Source organism: Sminthopsis crassicaudata, chromosome 6 (assembly GCF_048593235.1).
Source record: "Sminthopsis crassicaudata isolate SCR6 chromosome 6, ASM4859323v1, whole genome shotgun sequence".
In the NCBI taxonomy this organism is placed as follows: Eukaryota; Metazoa; Chordata; class Mammalia; order Dasyuromorphia; family Dasyuridae; genus Sminthopsis; species Sminthopsis crassicaudata.
This window is the reverse complement of record NC_133622.1, coordinates 150,371,217-150,398,538: the sequence shown is the minus strand read 5'-3', so window position 1 is coordinate 150,398,538 and position 27,322 is coordinate 150,371,217. Positions and strand designations below refer to the sequence as shown.

The following is a 27,322-nucleotide window of genomic DNA, read 5'->3' as shown; positions in this document are numbered from 1 at the left end:
TTATCAGTGATTATAATTCTTTAATCTCTTTTCCCAAGCTTCTTTTTCTTCCCTTCTTCACTCCCCATTCACTCCCGTAAAACACCCTCTTCCAATAAATGTTCACCTCTGCTTTTTGCATTTAAAGCATTAGCCATATATGAGTTAGGAGAAATGTCCTAGAGAATTTCCTGAGTCATAGAGAAGTTGTAATATTTGTTCACTACTAGGACATAATCAAAGCAGGATATGAACCAAAATTTTTCTTCCTCATTTTAATCCCAGAACATACATATGGCCTTTAGATTAATTCTATATCCATTTCTAAGTAAGAGTTGGGGAAGGAATGGGAGATCAGTTCTCACAAGTTCCCTTAAGCCAGTAGTTCTTAATGAACAAGATGAGGTGAGATCTCTCAAGACAGTTGTGAAAATCAAGTAAGGCTTCATCTACTTCAGAGTTGGAGTAGGCCTGAAAGTCCTTGAGCATTGACTCAGGCTATACCTAAGTCCCCTTCCTGCTATCTTCCATGACATCATTTTCTCCCTACTTCAATCAAATATGGGCAACTATATAGTTATTAGCCAAGTTCAATTTCTTGGGCGGTTCCCATCTTTAGAATGTAACTCCCTCAAACAATGAGGATGATGGTCAGTAGTGAGAGGATTATTTGCATTAGAGACTATTTAAGTGTCAAACCTGTCCCAAAAGTTGCCCCCTTCTTTTGATTGCTTGCCTCAAGGGGAGGGGTGCCCACTTCTCCTGAAAACATACAATAAACTTTTGTTTTGCTCCTAGAGATATCTTCAGCCTTTTTTTAAAATGGGGCCCAGTCACCATTCTGAGCCACATATTAACCATTTTTATGTGTGTTACAGACCCCTTTATTAAGTGGGATAATATTTATAATGTAATTAGCATGATGTCTGGAACATAGTAATGCTTATTTAATATTTGTTCAGGTATGTCTAATTCTGCTTCACCTCACTTGGAGTTTTCTTTGCAAAGACACTGGAGTGGTTTATACTTCCTTATTTAGCTCCTTGTACACATATAGAAACTAAAGCAAATAGCTTTAAGTGACTTGACCAGGCTGACATAGCCAGTGAGTATCTCATTCATTCTGAATCCAGGTTTTCCTGTTCAGGTCTGTTGTTCTATCCATTGTTCCACCTAGCTGCTCTATAGTAGTGTTTAATAAATGCTTATGTTCTCTGCCTCCTTCTCCTCTGCCCCTTGCCTTAACACTTTAGCAATTTCATGAAATCTAAGGACTTCTAAACATCATGTTTTTTAAATCCACAAAGTAAAATATAACAGGAATCACTAATATTGAAATATAGATATTGTTTTACATTGATGGACCTTAAGGTAAGGACTCCTGCATTAAGCCAATAAGTGCATGCCTAGCTTTTACATCTTTTCAACTGATTAACTTAGTTTTTGTTCAAAACAACCTATCTTTCTTACTCTTGTCCTTTTAGCCATTTTAATTCCTTAGCCTCCATTAAATACACTATGTATTAAATCCAGAAACATCTAAAGGATTGGTAAGAAGACTCCCATCAAGAAAGGAGACCAAGGCACTTATCTAATGGTACAGTTTTGTTACTGGGAATTCTGGGTATTTAGTTGAGGGGCTAGACACAGAAGACAAAATCTGGATCATATCCAGGATTAGATTCCTGGGTCAATCCAAATTTGTGGAATACTAAAAGAGAGATACAGTTTCTGTATATATTTAAACTGGAATAGTCAATAATTAGTTTCTTTGAGGAAATGGGCCCATTATTGGAATGTGGACCTGACTATCAAATCTTTTCTTAAATAATTTCAGTTGGATGGCTCCAATTGCTGTAGGCAATATTAATCTAAAAGGAAAGATTATCTCTAAAATGGAAACAAATGCCTCCAAATCTTTCCAGTAGCCTATTGTGCATGGAAGATTCCTTAAATCTCTTTCTCGGCTCTTATTGCCGAGGCTAGCATTTCTAGTAAAATATTGAATAGTAATAGTGATAGTGGGCAACCTTGTTTCACTCCTGATCTTACTGGGAAAGGCTCCATTTTATCCCCATAATATATGATGTTTACTGTCAGCTTTAAATATATGCTCCTTATTATTTTATTCCTATACTCTCAAGTGATTTTAGTAGGAATGGATGTTGGATTTTATCAAATGCTTTTTCTGCATCTATTGAGATGATCATATGATTTTTGTTAATTTGGTTATTGATATAGTCAATTATGCTAATAGTTTTCCTAATATTGCACCAGCCCTGCATTCCTGGTATAAACCCCATTTGGTCATAGGGTATTATCCTGGGGATGATTTTCTGTAGTCTTTTTGCTAATATTTTATTTAAGATTTTAGCATCAATATTCATTAGGGAGATTGGTCTATAATTTTCTTTCTCTGTTTTCAGCCTACCTGGTTTAGGTATCAATACCATGTCTGTGTCATAAAAGGAATTTGGTAAGATTCCTTCAATCACTATTTTTTCAAATAGTTTATATAGCATTGGAGTTAGTTGTTCTTTAAATGTTTGGTAGAATTCACATGTAAATCCATCTGGTGCTGGGGATTTTTTCTTAGGGAGCTGGTTAATAGCTTGTTCTATTTCTTTTTCTGAAATGGGACTATTTAGACTATTTACTTCTTCCTCTGTTAATCTGGGCAAGCTATATTTTTGAAGGGATTCTTCCATTTCATTTAAGTTATCGAATTTATTGGCATAAAGTGGGCAAAGTAGCTCCTAACTATTGTTCTAATTTCCTCTTCATTAGTGGTGAGTTCTCCCTTTTCATTTTTAAGACTATCAATTTGTTTTTCCTCTTTCCTTTTTTAAATCAGATTTACTAAGGGTTTGTCTATTTTGTTGGTTTTTTCATAGAACCAACTCTTAGTTTTATTAATTAATTCATTAGTTTTTTTACTTCCAATTTTGTTAATCTTACCTTTTATTTTTAGAATTTCAAGTTTTGTGTTTGTCTGGGGGTTTTTAATTTGTTCCCTTTCTAGCATTTTTAGTTGTAAGCCCAATTCATTGACCTTCTCTTTCTCTATTTTATGCAAGTAGGCCTCTAGAGATATAAATCTTCCCGATATTATTGCTTTGGCTGTATCCCATATATTTTGGTATGATGTCTCATTATTGTCATTTTCTTGGGTGAAGTTATTAATTATATCAATGATTTGCTGTTTCACCCAATCATTCTTTAGTATGGGATTATTTAGTTTCCAATTATTTTTGGGTCTATTTTCCCCTGGCTTTTTATTGAATGCAATTTTCATTGCATTGTTGTCTGAAAAGGATGCATTTGCTATTTCTGCCTTACTGAATTTGATTTTGAGGTTTTTTTGTCTAGTATATGATCAATTTTTGTATAGATTCCATGAACTGCTGAGAAGAAAGTATACTCCTTTCTGTCTCCATTTAGCTTTCGCCAAAGATCCATCTATCAAACTTTTCTAGTATTTTATTTACCTCTTTGACTTTTTTCTTATTTATTTTGTGGTTTGATTTATCTAATTCTGAGACAGCAAGGTTGAGATCTCCCACTATTATAGTTTTGCTGTCTATTTCTTCTTGCAGCTCTCTTAATTTCTCTTTTAGGAATTTAGATACTATACCATTTGGTGCGTATATGTTTAATATTGATACTGCTTCATTATCTATACTACCTTTAAGCAAGATATAATGCCCTTCCTTATCTCTTTTAATTAGATCAATTTTTGTTTTTGCTTGATCTGATATGAGGATGGCTACCCCTGCTTTTTTGGCTTCACCTGAAGCATAGTAGATTCTGCTCCACCCTTTTACTTTTATTCTGAATGTATCACCCTGTTTCAGGTGTGTTTCCTGTAAACAACATATAGTAGGATTCTGGCTTTTAATCCAGTCTGCTAACTGCTTCCTCTTTATGGGGGAGTTTACCCCATTCACATTTATGGTTAGAAGGACTAATTCTATATTGCTTGCCATCCTGTTAACCCCTGCTTATGCTTTTCACCTTTCCTTCCCTCTTACCCCCCTCCCCAGTATTAAACTTGTGAGCATCACTTGCTTTTCACAGCCCTCCCTTTTTAGTATCCCTCTCCCACCTTAAAGTTCCTCCCCCTATTTTACCCCTTTTTCTCACAGTTTCTGTATTCCCTTCCCCTTAGCTTACTCCTTCCCACCCACTTTTCAATGAAATGGAAGAAGTTTCACCATAAATCGAATAGGTCAATTGATACACACTATGTTCATCTCCTTCCTTTCTTTCTCTCAGATATAATAGGTTACCTTTGCCTCTTCATGAGATATAGTACCACTACTTTACACTTTTTTATCATATAATTTCTTTCTACCACTGGTTTCTAGGACAAATTACACATGTATTCTTTACATATCTTTATGGCAGAAATATAGTTCTCAAGATTTCTTTTTACCTTTTAGAAATCTCTTGAGTTCTGTATTTGAAGATCAAACATTTTGTGTAGGTCTGGTTTTTTCATCAAGAATAGATGGAATTAATTTATTTCGTTAAATGTCCATCTTCTTCCCTGGAAAACAATGCTCATTTTTGCTGGGTAAGTCATTCTTGGCTGCATACCAAGTTCTTTAGGGTTTCAGAATATCATATCCCAGGCCCTTCATTCCTTTAATGTGGATGCCACTAGATCCTGGGTTATCCTTATTGTGGCTCCTCCATATCTGAATTGCTTTTTTCTAGCAGCTTCCAGTATTTTTTCGTTCGTCTGATGGTTCTTGAACTTGGCCACTATATTTCTTGGCATTTTGATTTTAGGGTCCCTTTCAGTAGGTGATTGATGAATTTTTTCAATGTCTATTTTACCCTCTGTTTCTAAAACGTCTGGGCAGTTCTCTTTGATAATTTCCTGGAAAATATTGTCCAGGTTCTTTTTTTCCTCACATTTTTCAGGGAGTCTGATTATTCTTAAATTGTCTCTCCTGGATCTGATTTCCAAGTCTGTTGTCTTTCTAATAAGTTACTTGACATTCTTTTCAATTGTTTCATTTTTCTGGTTTAGTCATTCATTTCTACTTGTTCAAGTCTAATTTTCAATGATGTATTTTCTTCACTCACTTTTTAAAATATCTTTTTGTAATTGTCCAATTGAGTTTTTAAGTGAATTTTTTCCTTCTATGGATTTTTTTTTCCCATTTCATCCATTTTATTTTTTAGAGAGCTGTTTTCTTTTTCCAACTCACTAATTTTATTTCTCAATGATTTGTTTTCTTTATCCACTCTGTCTTTAAATGCGTGGAATGACTTCTCCAGACTCTCTTGCCAAGCTTCCTTTTCCTTTTCCCATTTCTCTTCTAGCTCTCTTGTGAGAGCCTTTTTGATTTCCTTTATGAGAGTCTTGTGTATTGAGGAGCAGCTTATATCCCCCTTAGGGGATTCCTCTGGAGACAGTCTGCTTTTAGTCTCCTCAGGGTTTGAAGTCTGCTCTCTCTCTCCATACAGAAGCTGCCAATGGTTTTAAATTTTAAAATTTTAAATTTTAAAATTTTAAATTTTAAAATTTTAAATTTTTTGTTCATTTTGTCAGAGTGGGACTTGAAGAAAACAAGTTGATGAGAGAAATAATTGGTCTGTTTCGGGGGGGAGGATGGGGCTGGATGGTGTTACCGTGCTTCCTCTACAGCTGCCAGAGACAGCAGTGAGGTACTAGCAGGACAGCAATGGCTTCACTGCGTCTGGGCTCTGAGGCTCTAAGAATGTGCTGAGTCACTCTGGGTGGGGGTGGGGGTGGCCAGGTCCCGAGAGACGCTAGCTTTCCGGGGGGGTGGGGGTGTTATTCTTCACCTCCCGTGTTTACACCTTCTCTGCTGCTCCTGGCTTGCTGCCAAGACACAGTATCCACTCTGGGGTAAAAGTTTTTTCACAGAAACAGAAGAGATCGTACCCCTCCCCCCTCCAGTCTGAGCAGTATAAGCTGCCTGCCCTCAGTCTGTGCCCAGTCTGTTCGTCCCCTCCCCCGAGCAAACACAAACTTTTTCTGGTGAATTTAAAGGATGTCTTCTGTTGGTGATTATTTGTGGGTTTCTTTTTTGGTCAAGCATTAATTCAGAGGCTTGTCATGAAGAAAATTCTGAGAGAAAACAAGGAGCTCAAACAGCTGTTTGCCTCCTCTCTACCATCTTGGCCCAGAAGTCTTCTCATATAAGTCTCTACAAGTCTTTCTGAAATCATACCTGTTGATCATTTCTTACAGAACAATAATATTCCATAACATTCATATACTATAACTTATTAGCCATCCTCCAACTGATGAGCATCCACTAAGTTTCCAGTTTCTTGCCACTACAAAAAGTGTTGCTATAAACATTTTTGCACATGTGGGGACCTTTCTTTTTTTTATGGTCTTTTTGGAAGTATTAAAGTTCTAATTTCCTTTGCAATGCTTCTTTTTTATTTGGGGTCTTAATCTCTATTTTGATCAATGTGGGGAATTCATGTTAGAGATTTCCTCACAGATGCAGATTTGCAAATCTTTTGTAATTCTAATTGCCTAGGACAGTGGGAAGTTAAATGATTTGTTGTTCATAGTCAAAAATGTTCAAATATGGGTCCTACCTCCAAAGTTTTTTATTTTATTTTATTTTATTCAATACAACACACTTATCTACCTTACTTAGTAGTATTTCCTTGAGTTCCTGTAACTGAATACCAAATCATTTTCTGGAATGGGAGTCGATCATGGTGTTGTGCTAGAAACACTTTAAACCAGATTGTTAAATTTTCTATGTGAACAGTTACATCTGGGTTCTTGATTGATTGTTTTGTTAATTATTCAGATTTTATAAGTGTTAGCGATATAAATTAAACTTAGAGTTCTTTCTCTCTTTTTTTCTCATTTTTAGAGAAACCATTTGTTAAATATTTATGGGTATATCCTTGGATTTACTTGAAATAGCTCTTCAGCAATAAAGCATCACTGAATTGGCATTACCTAGTCAACCTGAGACTTATTGAAAACCTTAGCTTAAAAAGGGCAAGGTGTCCATTGCATCCAGGGCCATCTCCAGGCTTCTTGATTTATATCTTACAAGTGTACCCAGATTGCTCTGGAAGGGAAAGTGAGGCAAGTGATCTTGCCCAGCCCTCCCTCATTTAAATCCAATTCACTTGCATATAATAGCATCTGATATCATGTTCCTTTTTTGAGAATGAAGGGCAAACAACAACCACTATTGTAATGAAGGCTTGCTCATTCTTGACTATTTATTAACACAAAAAAGAAAGCACATATCAGATGCCTAGTTCTCTTAATTTTTATGCCCTCTTTCTATTTCTCCATCCTATCCAAAAAAAAAAAAAAAAAAAAAAAAAGAAAGAAAAAAGTTACAGAAATTAAGAACATACTGACATTAAAAATGCCAAGGCAAGAAGATATTTCTAAGATGTTTACATTGTTTTTTTCATTTATTTTTATATTATCAGTTTTTTTTCCCCTTCTATCACTTTTTCCATCCTTTCATAAACATTCTCACTAGTGAGAATTAGTTGAATCCCAATTAAACCCTGGTTAAATATCAGGTAACTAAGTTCCTATACAACATATTCAAAAATTTTCTGGTTTACTCTTAATGATTTACCCAAATAAAGTCCCAGTATAATTGAAAGATCAAAGAATCACAGATTCAGAGGTAAAATTAATCTCAGAGGCCAGCCAGGCTAAAGATCTCATTTGAAATATAAGAAAACTAAAGTTTTAAAGGTGAAACTACTAGCCCAATATCAGAGGTAGGAAATAGGCGACCTAAGATTCAAAATCAAATCCTCTAACTTCAGACCCAAGAATCTTTTCCATAGTACTACATTCTTTTTTCTCCCTTAAAAAAAATGGATACTTTCTAGAAACTTGAAGCATACACTGGATTTAATAGTACTGAACTCATAAATATATTTATAAATGTATATGTGTGCACATGTATATATAAAGACATATGTATGTATATTCACATATGTGTTTATGTATATATACACACATATACATATCTTTATATAGTTGTCTAATCTATCTGTATCTATATATCTAATTTATATCTATCTGTATTTATATATATAATCTATATATCATATATATTTATATATGCATGTGTGTATGTGTGTATATGTGAAGATATAGATAGATAAAGACTTGGGTGAGTCATTCATGGGGAAGAGATCCTAGTTTATGCTCCTATAAGTCTGCAAGTTTTTGATAATACTGTATAGAAATTTAATTATCTGGCATTAAACCAAGGTTTAATTAGTTGTAGGTTCATTCTCATTAGTGATAATGTTTTTGAAGGGATGGTGATGTGTGTACATATATATGTGTGTGCATATACATGCAAATATTTTACATGTTGTATATATCACATGTGTGTATGTTTATACATGCAAATATATGTATTATGTGTTAAGGTGTATGAATGATGGAATATTATTGTTCTATAAGAAACAACAGGAAGATTTCAGAAAGGCCCGGAAAGATGTACATGAACTGATGCTGAATGAAGTGAGTAGAAGCAGGAGAACATTGTACACAGCAACAGCAAGATTATATGATGATTAATTCTGATGGACATGACTTTTTCAACAATGAGATTATTCAGGCCAATTGTCTTGTAAGGAAAAGAGCCATCAGAGAGAACTCTGAGTGTAGATCACAGTATAGTATTTTTACTTTTTTGCTATTGTTTGCTTGCATTTTATTTTCTTTCTCATTTTCCCCCCTTTTTGGTTTGATTTTTCTTATGTGGCATTATAATATGTATAGAAGAATTTCACATGTTTAACATATATTGGATTGTATGCTGTCTAGAGGAAGGGATAGAGAGGATAGGAGAGAGAAAAAAAAATTGGAACATAAGGTTCTACAATGATTGAAAGTAAAAAAGCTTTAATTAAAAAAGAATGCAAAACCAAAAAAAAAATATTGTCTTTAGATTCAGAGAACCCAAGGTTAGATCCTGCCTCTATCAATTAGAAAATGTCTGTTTCCTGGGATAATTTCTTTCTCTTCCCAAGCCTTCTATGTACTTATACTATCTATATACTTATCTTTTTAATAAGGGGGTTGGAGTAGGAAGGCTTCTAAGTTCCCATCTAGATCTAGAATCTTGTGAGTACTTCCTGGGAAACAATCCTATTCATGAACACAACAGAGTCCACTTTTTTTCAAGGGCTTGATTTTAAAGAAACAGAAAAAAAAAAATTAGAATTTGTTAGATCAATTGAAAACAGCATATGGCCTCAACCTCCAGCTATGCATGTCTAAGGCATCAGCTACTGTTAGTGGCATAAGCTCATAGCCTGTTCCACTTTTAAAGCATCTCTAAACAAAGAATTATAGTCTTCATATAATCTGAAATGTTTTCTTCACTAATCTTATACTATTATTCCATTGTAATGAATTGCAAAAAGAATTTGTATGTTGTGGGGGCATTGCTTCATAATGCAATTTTTACTGTTCTGTTTTGTTTAAAAGGATAAAAGGAAAGGAGAAAAAAAATTGTAAAGTGCTTAATACAATGCTTACAATATACCAGACACTTGTTAAATACTATAAATGTTATCTCATTTAATACTCTCAACAATGATGTGAAGAAAGTACTATTATTATCCCCATTTTATGGTTGAGGAAACTGAGACAGAGGTTAAGTAATTTGGTGATGCACCCAGGATAACATAGCTAGTAAATATTTGAGGCAGATTTCAACTTGGCTTCCATATGCTAGGCCAGAGCTCTAACCATTGTGCAACCTATCTGATAAACATCAGAAATCAATAATGGTATTGAAATAAGCCCTGAGTATGTACCAAGCCGAAAGCAAAAGAAAGAAATTTTTACTGGTTCTTTTTTTCTCAAGCTTTCAAACTCCTGAGATTCTCCATTTATCCAAAATGACAATGCTCTGATTCACTAGTGACAGTTTCTTTGGGGTTGCTTTAAACAGACATCCACTCTTATTTTTCACATTTAAAAGATTAATGACTTCATTTTTATCTCTCCATTTAATTCACCTAACAGTACTGCAGATCATTTCAATATATTTTATGCAAACTTTTAGAATGCATTATAACTTTCAATTTTATACTTTCAAATAAATTTATAAAATGACTTTGAAATTTCATGCCACTACATAAAAATAGTATTTTAAATGAAGTAACCATCACCTCTCACTAGCTCCAAAATGAAATCCTTTACATAACTTGTGAGAAACCTCCCTCATCTCTCCAGTAAAAATAGAATCATATAATTTAACCTGATTCTCCCACCCTTGAGGCAGAAATAGAGTTTATATGTCTTTAATTTATCCAGTGAGGAAAAAGAAGAGTGAAAGAATCTTTCTCTATAGGAAATCAAATTAGTTCAATACAAGATATAGTCCATGTTCAGTTGTATACTCCCCCAAATAGGGTAAAGAGCAACAGACAGGGTATTTCTGATGAACAACCACAAGTGAATACCCCAGAAGGAACTCTTTTATCTCTTTCATACTGACTTACTAGAAACCTGACCTTCCAGTAGCCATGTAAAATCCTCATGGCTAAGAAGCCAGTTATTATTTCTTGGAAAATGTCAACATGGACGAAAAAAGTGAAAAGAAATGGAAATATGAAAGAAACGGAGATATTTCTCTCTTCTAAACCCAAAAGACAGAGTATGTTTCCTATAATTAATGGAGAAAGCATATTGGTAGCCTGAAGAAAAAGGAGAGAATCAATTTGAAATATGAGAAATCTTAGATAAAACAAGATAAGCAATACAAAAAATCACAAAATGAAGAAAAAGAAATGTAGTTTTCAATTTAAGGAAAAACCACTGAGAGTAATTTTGAAGGGTTAAGAAGACAACAAAGACAGCATCGTACAATACTAGTTATAATCAAGCATTTTTGGTAATTTTTGTCTTTTATCATCTGTATCAATATGATGCATATTAAGGAAAACATCAAAATTTTCTTAGATTTTTTTTTTTTAAATAACTGCTTTGGAACTTTCCATATGGTTGTTGATAGATTGCATTTCTTCTTTTGAAAACTTGTTCCTATTCTTTGAGTAGTTATTTCTAGAGAAATGATTCCTGTTTTTAAAAGTTGTTTTATTAATATGAATTTGACAAAGTGTTAAAAAAACATTTCTGAAAAGAAAAACAAATTTAAAAGTATGATTTAATATGAAACTATAATACTGTAACACATATAGACTGTGGATTTTTGAAAGCATTACTCAAATTTAAAAATATTTCAACACTGGGAACTGTGTTGTCTATGTTCCACTTTGAATTTCGATGTTTTTCTTATGTATTTTTTAATGGTTTAATGATGCTCTTCTTTTTTTTTTTTTTTTTCAGAATGAAGGGGAGGGTGCTTCACTACTCTTTCTAAGTTCCTATTTTACCTTTCTGATATGGGTTGTGCTCCCTTTAAGAAACTAATCCTTTCAGATTGATTTATTCCTTTCTGATTCCTACCCCCTCCTAGCTGATGCATTATCAATTCAAGAAGCTAGGACCTTTGATTCACAAATCCTGTCAAAAGCACCCTTTTGAATTCCAGTAGGAGATCTGGGCTCTCACAACCCCCACCCAGATCTGAGCCAACTTGGGACATCACTCACAGACCCCTTTAGCTAAATCTCTCATTATAAAAGAGCTAAGCTGGAGTCTTCTCTTTGCAGAGGTTCCAAACATGGCAGCCTTACATCTGGCATGCCAAGGATCTCTGCCCACTGGAACACTGGTTCTGGTGCCCTCTTCTCTTTACTCAACACTTTTTACTAAATAGACTTTAACCTTGCTTCCAAACCCCATAATAAACCTCTTTTATCAATCTAGGCTTTCTGGTCTGTAAATTCCTTTACAGGGGACTCTTGAGCCACTACTAGACCTCATTTAACTCCATATCCTTGTGGCAAATCCAAAGGGGTTTCAGGGGAGCTTTTTGACTCCCTGTACCCCAAAACTGCCACTAGACCTCAATTAAACCTAATTTCATTTAGGTACCCCAATTATAAACCTCATCATTTCTACTTCCAAATAAAAGGAAAAGAAAACCCTCTCTTGTGAACAAATAAGTGTAATTAAACACTCACTTCATTCTGTATCTTTTCATTGGTCTCCCCAGATTTCTCTGAAGCTATTCTTTTTATCATCTATTGCAATGATATAACATCCCATTACATTCATTTCTTAAATGGGTACCCACTTTGTTTCCATCCATTCTAACAAAAAAATCCAAAAGATATTTTTAAATATAAGGATTGTTCCCCTGCTTCTTTGCTCTCTGTGTAGTATAAGCTGAATAGTAGCACTTATAGGTCAGAAGATGATTTGGAGTGTTTTTTTTTTTTTTTTTTTGTTTTGTTTTGATAAGCTGCTATTTTACTGTTCTTCATTGTTTAAAACAAATATTAGTTGAATCTGCAAGGTTTCCTATGTCAATCATCATATTTTCAAAAAGTTATACTTACTCTCCTCCTTGTACATGCTTATTCTCCCTCTCTATTTTTCCCATTACTACAGTTAGGATTTCTAAATTTTTATTAAATATCACACTATCCATTCTGGCTTTATCCCTAATCTTACTGGAAAGGTCTCTTGAATATTGAAATAATCCTAACTCTGCATTTTAGATAGATATAATTTACTATGCCAAAGAAAGATCCAATTAATCTGATGTTGATGGGGATAAATCCTGAAAAATACTGGGGGTGAATTCTGAAACTCTCCTCTGACAGAAACTCACCCTTCAGGTCAGTCAAATAGTTTCTTTCTGTTGGAAATGTTGGCAGGAACTAGCTGCACCCTCTATTGAGATGAAGATTAGCCCAGGACCATTCCCAGTAGCTCTAACTTAAGTAGTCTCATTCATTTGGAGATCCTGATCTCTTATTACTATTGAGTGGTTTGAAACTCCAAGATAAGTACTGGAAATCCAGGCCTAGGGGCATTGACTAGAAGCCCTAGCCTCAGATTTCTTATAAAAAGACAATTTTGAACTCCAAATCTCTGCAGAAGTCCAAAGTAGAATTATGCTTTGTCAAGAAGCTCTCTTCTTGGCATGGCTGCCTGCCAGAACTCTTGCCCGCTTTGAAGATACCCTCTTCTCAGTGTTAACCATTGCCATTTTCCCTGACAGAACTTTTTGCCAGTAAGAAGTCTGTCTTCCTAGCAAAGCTGGCTTCTCAATGCCAATAAAAATCCCTTTCCTTGCCACATACAGATTTCAGGTTTGTGAATTCTTTCACATTGGACCTGTGCTGACCAGAGGGGATTCTACCTCAATTCTCTACTACTAGACCCTCATCAATGCTTTCCAGTGTTTATTTGTTTTTGTTATTGTTTTTTTTTTTTTAAGAAATTTGTTGAATTTTGTCAAGCTTTTTTTTTCCTGTATCTACTTGTATAATCTGTGATTTCTGTTGTTCTTATTATTAATATGGCCTACTTTGTTTATTATTTTCTATATAAAACTTGACATAAATTTAACTTAGTCATAGAGTAGCTTGGTACTTGGTACCCTCTTAGCTAATGTTTTAATTAAGATTTTTTCTGGTGATATTCATTTAAAATATTCATTTATATTCCTCTCTTTTTTTGTCTCATTCTCATTTAGATAATAAGATCATATTTGATCACAGATAGAATTTGACTTCTATTCTTTCCTATTTCTACAGAGTTTATATAATATTGTTATTTATTGTTCTTTGAATATTTAATAGGGCTTGCTTGTAAATCCATCTGGTTCTGATGTTTTTCCTCCTTATAATATTTATAGATTGTATAATTTTTTTCCCCTGAAACTGAGGTTTTAAATAATCTGTTTTTTGTTCTATTAATTAGGATATTATATATTTTGTAGATGTTAAGATATTTAATTTATCTGTTGAGTTGACATTTCATTTATTTCCCTGCCTCAGTTGTTGAAATTTATCCTTTCTCATTTTTTTTTTCAAATTGGCAGCATAGGTTTCCTTAAGTTTAAAAAAAAAAAATCAAATTATCTAAAGGTTCCTTCAAAAACCAGCTCTTAGTTTTATTTATTAATTCACTGCATTTTTTTTCCAAATTTGTTTATTTTTATTTTTTTCTTTGATTTTCATAATTTTTGTGTTTGGGTTTTTCTGATTATTATTATTATTTTTTTTTAAGGTGCATTCTAAATATTTATCTGATCTTTTTTTTTTTTTTTAATGAAGAATTTAGATACCCTTAATCTTGCTTCTTTTACATCTTATCTCACTTTTTAGATTCCCCCTTTATGATTTCCCCCTCCAAAAGCTTGTGTTTTGCTTACTAGTGTGACTCTATCTTCCCTCTGACATTTCCTTTCCCTCTAATCTATTGAGTTTAAAGTTCTTGTATGAAAAATCTCTCTCTCTCTCCCTTCTCTCCTTCCCCTGCCTCTTTTTCATATATTCAATCTTTCTTTTTTGGGGGTCAAATGAGCATGAGCTTCATGAATTACTGCCTCTTACCTTCTCCGCCCCCAACACATACATTTTCTCCACATTTGGATACTCTTTTCTTTGCATATGCCATTTATATAAAATGATCAATTTCTCCTTTTTCCTAATTTCTTCCTTAGGATTTTTCATTTTCACTTCCCCCTTTTTTCCTCTCTCAAAACCAATATAATAGATCAAAACCACAATAAAATAGATCAAAACATAAGTCTATATTTGTCTTAATTCCCTTTGTGATTTGAAAATAGCTTGTTGTTGCTCTATCGTTTCAGTTGCACATGGCCCTTCATGATGCCATTTAGGCTTTTGTTGGCAATTTTTGCCAATAATTTGTTGCCATTTTTTCTTCAGTTCATTTTATAGATGAAGAAACTGAGCAGTGCTAAGTAACTTGCCTAGGGTCATACAGCTAGTGAGTATCTGAAGCAAGACTTGAACTAAGAAGATGAGTTTTCCTAACTCAGAATTCATAGAAATACAAAATTTCTGACTAACAAACTTTGTGAGTTGGAAGCAAACAGCCATCTAAGACAAACCAATAGCATCCCCACTATATCACATTAGACAAGAAATCATTTTCTATTTAATAAACTATAAGGAGAAATAACCCAGCAATACTTCAGCAATACTGACGTTGAACCACTAACAACATCCACAGTTTAGTAGTCCTGTTTAAAATCTTTGTAGGTATTTATCATCCATTTCTTTAAAGCAAGAATTTCTCCAGAAACCTAAAAACAGTTTACTACTCTATAATTTGAAGATTCTGGTATTTATCAAGTACTTAACAGTGTCTAGCACATAGTAGGCACTAACATATTATTCCAGTACCTTTTCCCCTTGTCCTTTTTTACTATCAGGATGAGTCAAACTATTTTTTTGTATGACTTAGAATTTCCATTGACTAACAGAAACTAAGAAATATAAAGGCACCTGAGAGATCAACGTTAATCTGATATAACAGACTACTAAGTCCTTTTTATAACATTTGATAAGTAGTCATGGAACCTCTATGTCAAAATCTCCCATTCTCCTCTCTCAGTATGTTTCTGACCACAACAATTTCCTTTTACTCATAAATGAATAACCTCTCAATCATTAAGGAGGTATAGTGAGAAACATACAAAGAAAAACATCCAGAAGTGAGAAAGTGTGATCAGAGTCTTTATCTGTGTCTTTGTAATGCTATCCACACTGCATGGTCCATAGTAGGCACTTAATGAATGTTGATACTTGAATTGAACCATTCATTCACATGATTGATGAGCCAGGATATTGACAGATACTAGAGAATTTCTTGATAAAAAACTGAGTCATAAAGAATGCCTACTGAGTTGAGATGGGGCAAATAAGTTCAGCAGGGGAATATAACTTAATTTTCTGTAACAGAAATAAAGCTCATGAGTAATAAGACTGTTTATGAGTAGGAATACATTTTTATTCACTGTACAAAGCTTTTCAGTATTCCTGTAATGTTGTGGGAGGAGAAACCCTGTTGTTCTCTTTTAAAACTACTCTTGGCTTAATCTCAAAACAAGCCAAATTTTGCATAGGGTAGTCTTAACTACAGAATGGATAAATACTTCTCAGAGGGGTGCCTTTCACAGCTCAACCCCTGATAAGAATGGAGCAAGGAGAGTTAAAAAGAGTGTGATTATTTATTATGTAGAAGCTGTGTGTGTGTAATGATCTAGAACTAGAAAACATTTTTCACAGTTACTGTTTTCTTGTGCAAGTCTGCTCTTAATTTCTGTAGAGGGCTTTGAAAAAGAGGAATGTTGCATAAGTGGTAAGTATTAGAACATGCAGAGCCAGCCTCCTCAAATGGGAAGCTATTAAGGAGATGGATAAGTATTACCTACATCCCTATGAATATATTTGATAGTGTAATGGTCCCAAAGCAAACATTAACATTGAGAAATAAAATATGGATATGGCCTAATCTCACGAGTCTGGAACTTTTAAAGTTGGGGGTATGGTGTCAATTTCATTCTGATCCCTATGTTCCAATTGTAACTCAAAAGGAAACTACAATCATTTAGTATAGGCCAGAACTGTGTAATTTTAATAGAAAATAGATCTTATAAAGTCATAGGCAAATCCATCTGCTACCATGAATTGAAACTTGTTACTTTCTACTTGTTGACATAGCTGAAGTTAGGACTTGTATTTTACTTATTTTTAAATATAATTGAAACCACTTCTTGTATCTCAGAATGATGAAGAGAGCTAAAGTTCACTTACCTCCCTCATATGAAACAACAATTTAGGAAAATAGTGTTTGAGGTAAAACTACCCTTTAGAAGATTATTTGACAACCACAATAATCTTATTTACCTTTTGAGGGTTCTTTTATGTGCGGTGAAGGAGGTGAATAAATCTAAATAGAAATGAAGAAATATCAGAAAGAAGTTTGAAAAGAGATACAGGAACTCTTGGTGGATATATTTCTGTTTACCAATGCAGATTGGAAAACATTCTGTAATTTATAGTCCTAGAGGACTGCATGAGTCATTCTAAGATTAATTGATTTGCCAAGGTCTATCCAGGCACTATGTGATAGTCAAAATTAAAATGGAGGTCTTTTGGATACTGAGCTAGCTATCCATTAATTTACATTGCTTCTCAGGATGAGAAAATAATATATAGAAATATAGTTAGGAAAACAATCATTATGACCAGTAAGCAGGGATATGATCAGGAATAAAATACTCTGAAACAAACATCAGAGTTAAAATTAATCTTATTTTATCTATATGTAACCGAGGTCACAAAGACAGGTACATAAATTTCAAAATTTTATTTGAAAACAAAAACAGAATGATTTATACTTTTATTTCACTGTTTTATTTTCTACAAAGCATCATTAGATATTAGCTTATAAATAGTCAATACTATGTAAACTCAGGTAGATTAAAAAAAAAAAAACAGCCTTAGGTAAAATGCTATAATAAAGCTAGACACAATGAGTAGTCAGGTAGATACAAAATTGGCAGCATTTTAAACTGCATGTTTGGGTGGAGGTATTGTAAACAGCATGATCTGATGTTACTCATTTTAGGAAACAGAATACATTAACAAGTTAGTTCTGATTGGCTTTTTAAATGGTTATCTTTCACCTTGCACAATGCCAGGAGAGAGAGAAGAGAGATAGAGAGACAGACAGATAGACAGACACAGGGACATAGAGACACAGAGAGACTCAGATATAGAGAGACAGAGACAGAGAGACACAGAAAGAGAGAGAGAGAGAGAGAGAGAGAGAGAGAGAGAGAGAGAGAGAGAGAGAGAGAGAGAGAGAACATAGGGAGAAGGAGTTAATTTTGATAGAAGAATAGAATTGAAGTTGGTACAGATTGGGACAAGAAGGGTTCGGAAGATTGCCATTCAAAGACCAGAAGCAATGAGATACTATATAACACAACTATTCTCATAAGTCATTCTTCACATTATTTTGTTAAGATGTGAAATGCATCCCAAATTAAACTAAAAAATAAAATAACAGATGCCACACAATTTTTTGAACTTCCATTAAATCTTTGACATCTGAATAAGTTTTATCTTTGTTCTATTTAAGAATGATCCTAAAAAGTTACATTTGGGAAAAATTTTAAATGAAAGGAAAATAGAATAAGAAAATAGTCAATATAATGCCTCCTTGAGTCATGAAGGGGAGCTTGGATTTGGTAATAATGACAACAATAATTAGTACTTAAAGGCTTGCAGAGCAAGTTATTAAAGAGCATGCTATATCTCTTTGATCCTGACAACTACCATGTAATATTATCCCTAAAACAGAGGAATTAAATTACTTTCCGAGGGTCATACAATAAGGAAATATCTGAAGCAGGATGTAATCTCAGGTTTTCCAGACTCCAAGTTCAATGCTAATCATTGTCCCACTCCCTACAAATGCTTTTGAATGCTCTGTCAATGGAGTGCAACATTTGGAAGGTTCACAAGAAGCTTCCATGTTTCCAGGCATCAGGTTTTGCCACTTTGGAGTAATACTTAACTCCTACTCTTCTTTGACCTATGTAGTCAATCATTTGCAAAGTCTTGTTTAAGTTACCTCAGTAACATCTCTTATATCTATCTTCTAATCTCCATCCATATCCCTCTTAGTTCAGACTCTCAACACCTCTCCTTTGAACAATTATAATGGCCTCCTAACTGGTATCCCTACCTTGGCTCTTTCCTTTCCAATTTACTCCCCAGAAAGCTGCCAAAATCATATTCCTAAAACACAAGTTCAACCATGTCACTTCCCTGCTCAATAAACTATAATTTCCTTTGTAATTCTATGTATTTAATGTCCTCCATTTAAAAACTTAATTCTGAGAAGGGATCCATAGGCTTGGGCACAGGCTTCCCTAAAACCTTCTCTTCCAGGCTTATTATGCATTATTTATCATTCATGAGATACCTTTCTTGCTCTTATTTATACTTGATGTTTCACCTTCCATTCTCATACCTTATCATGGGCATGGAATATTCTTCCTTCTTACTATCACATCCAAGATTCAACTAAAATTGCAATCCTTTGATGAGTTTTTCCTATTCCCTCCAGCTACCTAATCTGCTAGTCTCCCTCAGTGGAATGAAAGTTTCCTGAAAACATGATCCACTTTTATAATCCATATATCTACATATATATGTTCATTACTTCTACATCTTAGCGCAATGCCTGATACACAGTAAATAAATTCTTGTTGATTGATTAATAGAAATTCCATGATAAATTGTATGGCTCATGCCTGAAGTCTAGTGTAATTTAATTCAGGCAGACTCATCACCAGAGTGGCCACAGGATAATGAACTTTTGGCAGCAGCAACTTTTCAATGATTAAGTTATAGGTCTATCTGCTTTAGTAGAGGTATTATCCATAACAGTAGGTACTTATCCTTGAAGTATTAAAGAATTCCTGAAGAATAGAAGAAGAAAAAGAAAAAACATGAGAAAACACAAAAGCATAAGGGTACATGCACATGTGCCATTACATTTGGGCATAAAATATTTTCACTAGAACCTGGCTTTTTCAGTCCATCACAGTTCACAAAAGCAATATAGTTTCCAAAAACTCATGGCCCCAAAGAACAAATCAATCTACTTTATTGAACATGCAGTTCTAAGAGTTGTGAGACATAGAAATTTACTTTGGAAGTGCCCCAGCATATGATTACAGATACCTGGACTTACATTTATAATTCAGACTGCTTGTGTAATGTGCTTTTTGATCAATACATCATTTTAATTGAAGTTCTGAAGTTACAATAAACTATTAGTTCCTTAGGAAGAGAAAAAAACCAAGTCCATATTCAATTCCTCTACTTAATAGCTGGCAGTTGTTGATTTATTAAATGCTAATAAATTCTCAAATTAAGAAAATTATGGCACCACCTTTTGTGCTTTAATGTGCAGAATTATCATTATTAGCTTATATTCTGAGTGGCTTAATTGTTACCTAAATTAAAAGATCATTAAGTATGGAGTTATGAAAATGAACTTGTCTCTCAAGTGTGGTGTTTGTCTCTATACTGTGAAGTTATCTGTATTCAACTGAAAGGTGAGAGAGAGAGAAAGAGAAAGAGAGAGAGAGAGAAAGAGAGAGACACAGAGACAGAGACAGAGAGAGACAGAGAGACAGAGAGAAAGAGAGAGAGAGAGAGAGAGAGAGAGAGAGAGAGAGAGAGAGAGAGAGAGGAGAGAGAGGAAGAGAGGAGAGAGAGAGAGAGAGAGAGAGACACAGAGAGAGAGAGAGACAGAGAGAGAGAGACAGAGAAAGAGAGACAGAGAGAAAGAGAAAGAGACACAACACACACACACACACACAGAGAGAGAGAGAGAGAGAGAGAGAGAGAGAGAGAGAGAGAGAGAGAGAGAAAAGAGAGAGAGAGAATGAGAGAGAGAATGAGAGAGAGAGAGAGAGAAAGCCTAAGTTCTCACTAAGTAACAAAGTAACAATTTGGAAACATTATAATATGTGTGGGCAAGATTGCTGCTCCAAAAGTTTTTAACAAAAAGACAGGTTTCAAAATTTTCGAAATATTTTACACAAGGGGTTTTCTTGTTTAGTCATTTTTCAATGACAACTGATTCTTTGTGGTTTCATTTGGAGTTTTTTTGGCAAAGATATTGGAATGATTTCTCATTTCCTTCTCCAGCTCATTTTGTAAATGAGGAACCTGAGGCAAATAAGATTAAATGACTTGCCCAGGATCATATAGGTAGTGTCAAACGGCCAGATTTGAACGCAGAAAGAGGAGTTTTTAACTCCATGTCCAGCACTCTATCTGCTGCAGCATCTATCTGCCCCAATACAAGGGAATGGGATTGTAAAGAATTCTAAAATAATACTCTTAATTTTTTATATATTGGAAAAACAAAAGCTCTTTTCTTTTAGAAATTTCAAAGATAGAAATATCATTTTTCTCTTGTAATTTTTATGGTGGTGTCTCAATCTAGATCTATCCTGATGCATAACTTTTAAATATCTGTATATCATTTATTTTCCTATTGTCTTTTGTCAACATGAACAAATTTTATTTAACTATTTAACTATTAGCATAATGAAGAAGGTAAACTTTTCTTCAAGAAAGAAAAATATTGTGCATTTCAAAGTGAACAATTTTTTGCTTTAGGTTAGTTCTATTTTTCTCTTATTTATTCCATTTTGTTATTGTCGATTCCCTCCAGTTATTTTCCAGTCTTTGTGAAGTTTGGAGGGCAGCTAGCTGGTGCAGTAGAGGGAAATCTGGATTTAGTGTTATGAAGATTCATCTTTCCGAGTATAAGTCTGGCCTCAAACACTAACTAGCCATATGATCCTGGGCAAGACACTTAACTCCATTTGCTTCAGTTCCTCTTTTATAAAATGGTATGGATAAGGAAATGACAAGCTACTTTATTATTTTTCCCAAGAAAATTTCAAATGAGTCATACAGAGTTAGACATGGCTGAAAAATGCCTGAACAAGCAAAACTCCTTGTGTAAAATATTTTAAAAACTCGAAAGTCAAGGTGAAGTAGTCTTTACTACTTCAAAAAACCAATATGTTGGATAACACAGCATGCTATGGGGCAAAAAATTCTAGCAAAGCAGATGCCTGTTAGAAGGCTACAAAACCCAACATTATGATTACATAGCTCAGATAATCAAAGATTTAGGTAAATAGACAGATACTACAAATTCACAGGAAACAATGGATAGTACAAAGCAAGAGATCTAGACTGATTCCTCTGGGCAGCAGATGTGAAATGATAGCATTAAGATTTTGATATATGAGACAACCCTGAAAGGAAGGAAATTGTTCAGAGATGGGAAAGAGCCCTGGAATGAAAAAAAAAAAATATATATATATATATATATATATATACATATATATATATATATATATATATGCACTATTGAGCATCAACTTCAATTCTTCTCATTCTATAAGAACTCTATATTCTCTAGAAAGCTCATTTCTATTTAGAAATGCATAAAGGAAGAAGGGAAATAAAAATGTATCTAAAGAAAACACTGAAGGCTTCAATAAATTTTCCTATTGGACATTCCTAGAGTTTCAGGGAAAATAAGGCATGCTCAGTATTGATGCTAAAAAGGAAAAATAAATAATTTTTATGTAAACATTCATGAAAGAAAGGAAATCCTGACTTAAAAAAATAAAAAAAAACAAGCATAGCCATTGAGCCATGTGAAAAATCTGTTTTTTATCTCTTTTACCTAGTCTTTTTTTTTTTTTTTTTTTTTTTTTTAACATAAGTAACTAAAAGACTTTACTAAGACTATGTTCATAGCCATGGCATAATTACTTTGAAAGTTTTTGTTAAATAAGAAAGTAATTATGCAACAACAGAATTGACCAAATAGTAATCCAAAGAATACCCTAATTTGGTTGAAATGATCACACCAATCATCCAGTATTATTATTATTATTATTATTATTTTGGTCCATTGATCATAGCACAATCATATGCAACAGCTCTGTGCTAGTAAAGTAAAAGGGTACATACAAAGACCAAAGAGGTAAACAAAATTTTTAAGTTATGGAGAAAATAAAGGAGGTGCTAATTGTGGATCAGAAGACTTCCAATTGAGATCTTTGGAAAATAATAACACAAACATAAACACACACACACACACACACACACACACACACACACACACACACATACAGAATACTTTTTCTCCCAAAGAAATACACTCTGGAATCTTCAATTTTCTATAAGGAACAGCCATTTTAGATCCTATTAAGATAATTTCTTATAAGACATGCTAAAACAATCGTATAATTTCAACAATATTACGGTCACTCCATATTATACAGGTAAGTAATGCAATGTTACCATTGTTTAAATGCTTCATTTTATTATATAAATTATAAAGTTATATGTGATATATGGACACACACACACATACACACACACACACACACACACACACACACATATATATATATATATATATATATATATATATATATATACATAAATATAGATAAAGATGTAGTTATGAATATAAATGAGAGATGGCTCTAATGGATGCCTAGAGATCCAACCTCAAAGTCGGAAGAATCCATTTGATACTGAGCAAGGCACAACCTTTAAGTCTCAAGGAAAATTATTAAAATTGTATATTTTAAAGAAAGTGCCACCATAATTTAACCAAAAAAGTTTCTTTACCCAGGAATTCTCTATATCAGTGAAATCACAGGTATAGTTCCATTGATATATAGATTGACAGATATAGATAGATCTTTCACTCTCCATACATATATGCCTATGCACATATATGTGTGTAAATACATTCATGTGCATAGATATACATATATATAGAAATACATATATTGAACATACACACTATATACATACATACTTGTGTATGCATAATATAACTTGTGTGTACATATAAGATCTATCTATAAAATAGAAGATGAGTGTGTGCATATATCTAAATGTAATGTGTCTATATAATGTACTGTTCATTTTTTAATTACCTAGATATCTCAGTGGATAAAACCCTGGGTCTGGAGTAAGGAATATTTGGATTTAAATCTGGCCTCAGACAACTTACTAGCTGAGTAATCCTAGGAAAGTCTATTTCAGTTTTTTCAATTATAAGATGGAGATAACAGACATTTTTTGAGAATAAAGAGATAATATTTACAAAACTACTTAGCTCAATTCCTGAACATAGTAGGTCCTTAATAAATGTTTGTTAATTTCCCTTTAAAAAATCTATTAGTATATGGAATTAATCTTTTTGATTGAACTCTGATTTCAAGTACACCTAATAATTCATGTCACAGGTACTCAAATGTATGATAATTTAAAAACCAAGTTCAAAAATCCCATGGCAACACAAGTATATGTTTTTTGTTTTGTTTTGTTTTTTTAATAAAATAAATATGTTCACCGAACTTTTTTTGTTAATTGACATTTGCTGGTAATAGAGTTGGAGAGAACCAGAAAAACAGATGTAAAAGACAAGGTTTTTCAGATAGCAGGTTGTCAATTGGCCCATTTTTTCAATAGAGATCATTGAATGCTTCCTTAAGGAAAGTGAGTGATTATATCTCAAATGTTTCAGGAGATGTTCTCTCTTCTTTTGAATTTTCTAAGCCAATACCCTTTGAAATAATTGGTATCACTAAGACATGTTGTTTTTAAATTTTTGCTAAAGTGCCTACAAATCCTCAGGCAAAATATAATGATTTCATTAATGGAATGCTTTCTGGTGATGAAAGGAAATGAAATTTAAAAAGCAAAATAAAGAGAAAAAAATAATTCTTGAGATCACCAGAGATAAGTATTAAGATGTACCTCATGGATATGGATTAGATAAAACTTCCAAATATGCCCAGTGAAATTTGGGATCAGTCTTTCCTCTAATATCTCATACCATCCATAATGCTCTTGAGTATTTGTTTCCTCATAATTCTATTTAACCTATGGATGAGAGAGTTTTCTGTCTCATGTGTTCATTAATGCAAGAAATATATGAATGTTCTTCATGGATGAGGCACAATGCTGTCTCATATAGAGAAAACAAATATACATGAAACAATGTTCTTGACCTCAAGGAGATCATAATTTAATTGATATGATGAGAAACCATTTCTGTCTATGTAGATAGCTAATGCCTAATTACTATCATTTAACAAATGAGAAAAATTCAGCGATTAAGAAATTTGCCTCTGGTCACAGAGTTAGTGTTAGAATTCTATCCCTTATGACAAAGTCCAGAGGCTTTGTAGATAAAGGGAAGATTATGGTGAGAGAATAGAATTTTTTAGGTAGAGTACAGAGATTGTAAGATACTGCAATGGCAGAGAAGAGTGTAAAGAGATATTGGCATCTGGCTATGATTTAGGGGCTTAGTAGGCAATGAAAAACTACTAAATATTTCTTTTCAGGACAGTGATGTGACAAATTCGGGAACAGCTTATAGGATAAATAGGAAGTAAGGAGAAGCTGAAGGAAATAAGAATAATACTAACAGCAATGATAGTGCTAACAATAATTGACATGCATATGTCACTCAATGTTTTGCAAAGTGCTTTATATACATTACTTTATTTGAGCCTCATAGGAGCGCTAAGAAATTGGCACAGATTATTATTCTCACTTTACAAGCATTTCAGGGATTAAATCACTTACCCATAGTAATATAGATAGTATATATAATAGGATTAAAACTCAGGTTTTCCTCACTTCAATGATTCAAAATTATTAACATTATTAAACATTATTAACATTTATTAAATATCTACACTAGTTTTAAACACTATGCTGTGGAAATACAACAATCCTTGCTCTTTAAAGGAACTTATACTCTATTAAGCCTACACATACACACACACATACACATGTATGTTTGTATATATGTTTGTATGTACATGTATAGAGAAATAGAAATAAACATATATACATAATTATACATATAATCACAATGTATACATAAACATATATGCATATGAAATCATACATTTATATGCACATACACATACATAGAATGTGCATTTAATTATATAAGTTAACATAGTAATACAAACACATACACATATTTACTTTGTATTTACTTCATAAATGTATATGTACATATATTTATATGTACACATACATATATATATATATGCATACATATAAAGAGAAAGGGAGAGAAAGAGAAGAAGAGAGGGAGATAGAGAGGCAGAGGGAGAGGGAGAAGGATGCATGGATAGTATCCAAATCTAGCACTGTATTATATTATATTGCCTCTTTAGAATAGTTAAGGGACTACTACTAAAATTAAGCTATAAGAAAGGAAATTATTATAAAAAGGAAGAGTAGGTTTTGAAGGACCCATGTAGATAGGTAGATAGAGATGGACTCAAAAACCATGATCTCAGGTTTCTGAGCAAGAGTTAAGCACTGTTGAAATAAACAGGGAAGACAATAGGTAGAAATAGCTTGTGATCAGGGAAGAAATGGAAAAAAAAATCAGTTTTAGACAATGCCTTCCATGGGCTAATAAGATGATAATGCCAGAACAGACATAATTGGAAGTTCAGGACAACAGTTGCAAAGAAATGTTAGTCTGAACCCCATGATTAGGAAGTGATACAAAAAGAAGTGAGTTTTCTAAAATATTGTGGTAGCTATATTATTCTGCATGATAAAGCCCAGGAATCTGTTACTTCTAGGTACCTGCTGTATCACTGGAAATATCTGTGACTGGAGAGTTACTGAGCAATGACCTCTGATAGATCTTGAAGAACAAGGGAAATGTTATAAATATGGGAAAGAGAAAATACTATTTGATTTTTCAAAACCTCAAACATAGCACCTCTGAGTTTGACCACTTCCTGGCAAAGTTTCAGAACATATTATTAAGAAGATGGTTAATATACCTTAAGGGAAAAAAAGAGATCATTACAGAAGACCAGCAAATTTTGTCTTCTAGATTCACTCTCTAATATGCTCCCTCTCTATACCAGGTGATCTGTTCCTCTGAGGAAGACTCTATCCTGGGGTCAAGACAATGATGAATGCTAACACGTTATCAGAAGTATCAGCTATGGTGCTCACTTCTCACTTACCTTCCCTAACACTTACCAGAATGCTCCATCTCCTCCACACCTGCTGCCTTGCCCTTGTCAAGTTTTTCCCCTTGATGCCTTATTTTCCCCCATTAGAATGAAAGATTCCTGAGTTCAGGGATAATCTTGTTTTCTTGTTTCCGTTATCCCAAGTGCAGTGCCTAGCACTTAGTAATACTTATTAAATGCTCTTATCTTTCTGTGAAATTCAGAGCAAATTATGTTATGTACCTTTTCATTTATCTATACTCCATAAAATTATATACATTGTTTTTTGAGAATTAAAAGTACTGCTCTAATAATAATTTTCCTTTGCTATCTTCAACAATTTGAATAATTTGGGGGAGAACAAAATGATAGAGACACAAAAATTAGTCATCTAACCTTACTACATTTTCCTCATAATTGAGATACACTATCACAATCTATGTTGGATTCATACAATCAGTGCACATTGAAGTCAATCACTAAGCCCTCATCACAACTATACCATAAAAAAAACAAAACCATAAGACAGATAGGACTAAATAATAACAGCAACACCATGAGAGAATCAGTGTAGTACTGTGAAAAAAGAGTTATCTAAGAATCAAGAAGGCTTAGGTTGATGTAAGAAGCTGCAGATTTGTTTTAGTAGATAGTATTTACTTCCTGAGACATCTTTATAACAATAAGTATATAGATCCACCTCAGAAAAAGGGTATATATTCATGATCTTAATTTTTATAGCATATAGCCAAGAATTGAAACATTTGGATGCGAAAGACTGAAAAAGAGATAAG

At 33.4% G+C, this 27,322-nt stretch overlaps 1 protein-coding gene across 1 annotated transcript in view; it reads right to left on the bottom strand.

Moving 5' to 3' along the window:
- BANK1 (B cell scaffold protein with ankyrin repeats 1) overlaps positions 1-27,322 on the bottom strand; it is a 388,904-nt gene that overhangs the window by 297,778 nt on the left and 63,804 nt on the right. The window lies entirely within an intron of this gene.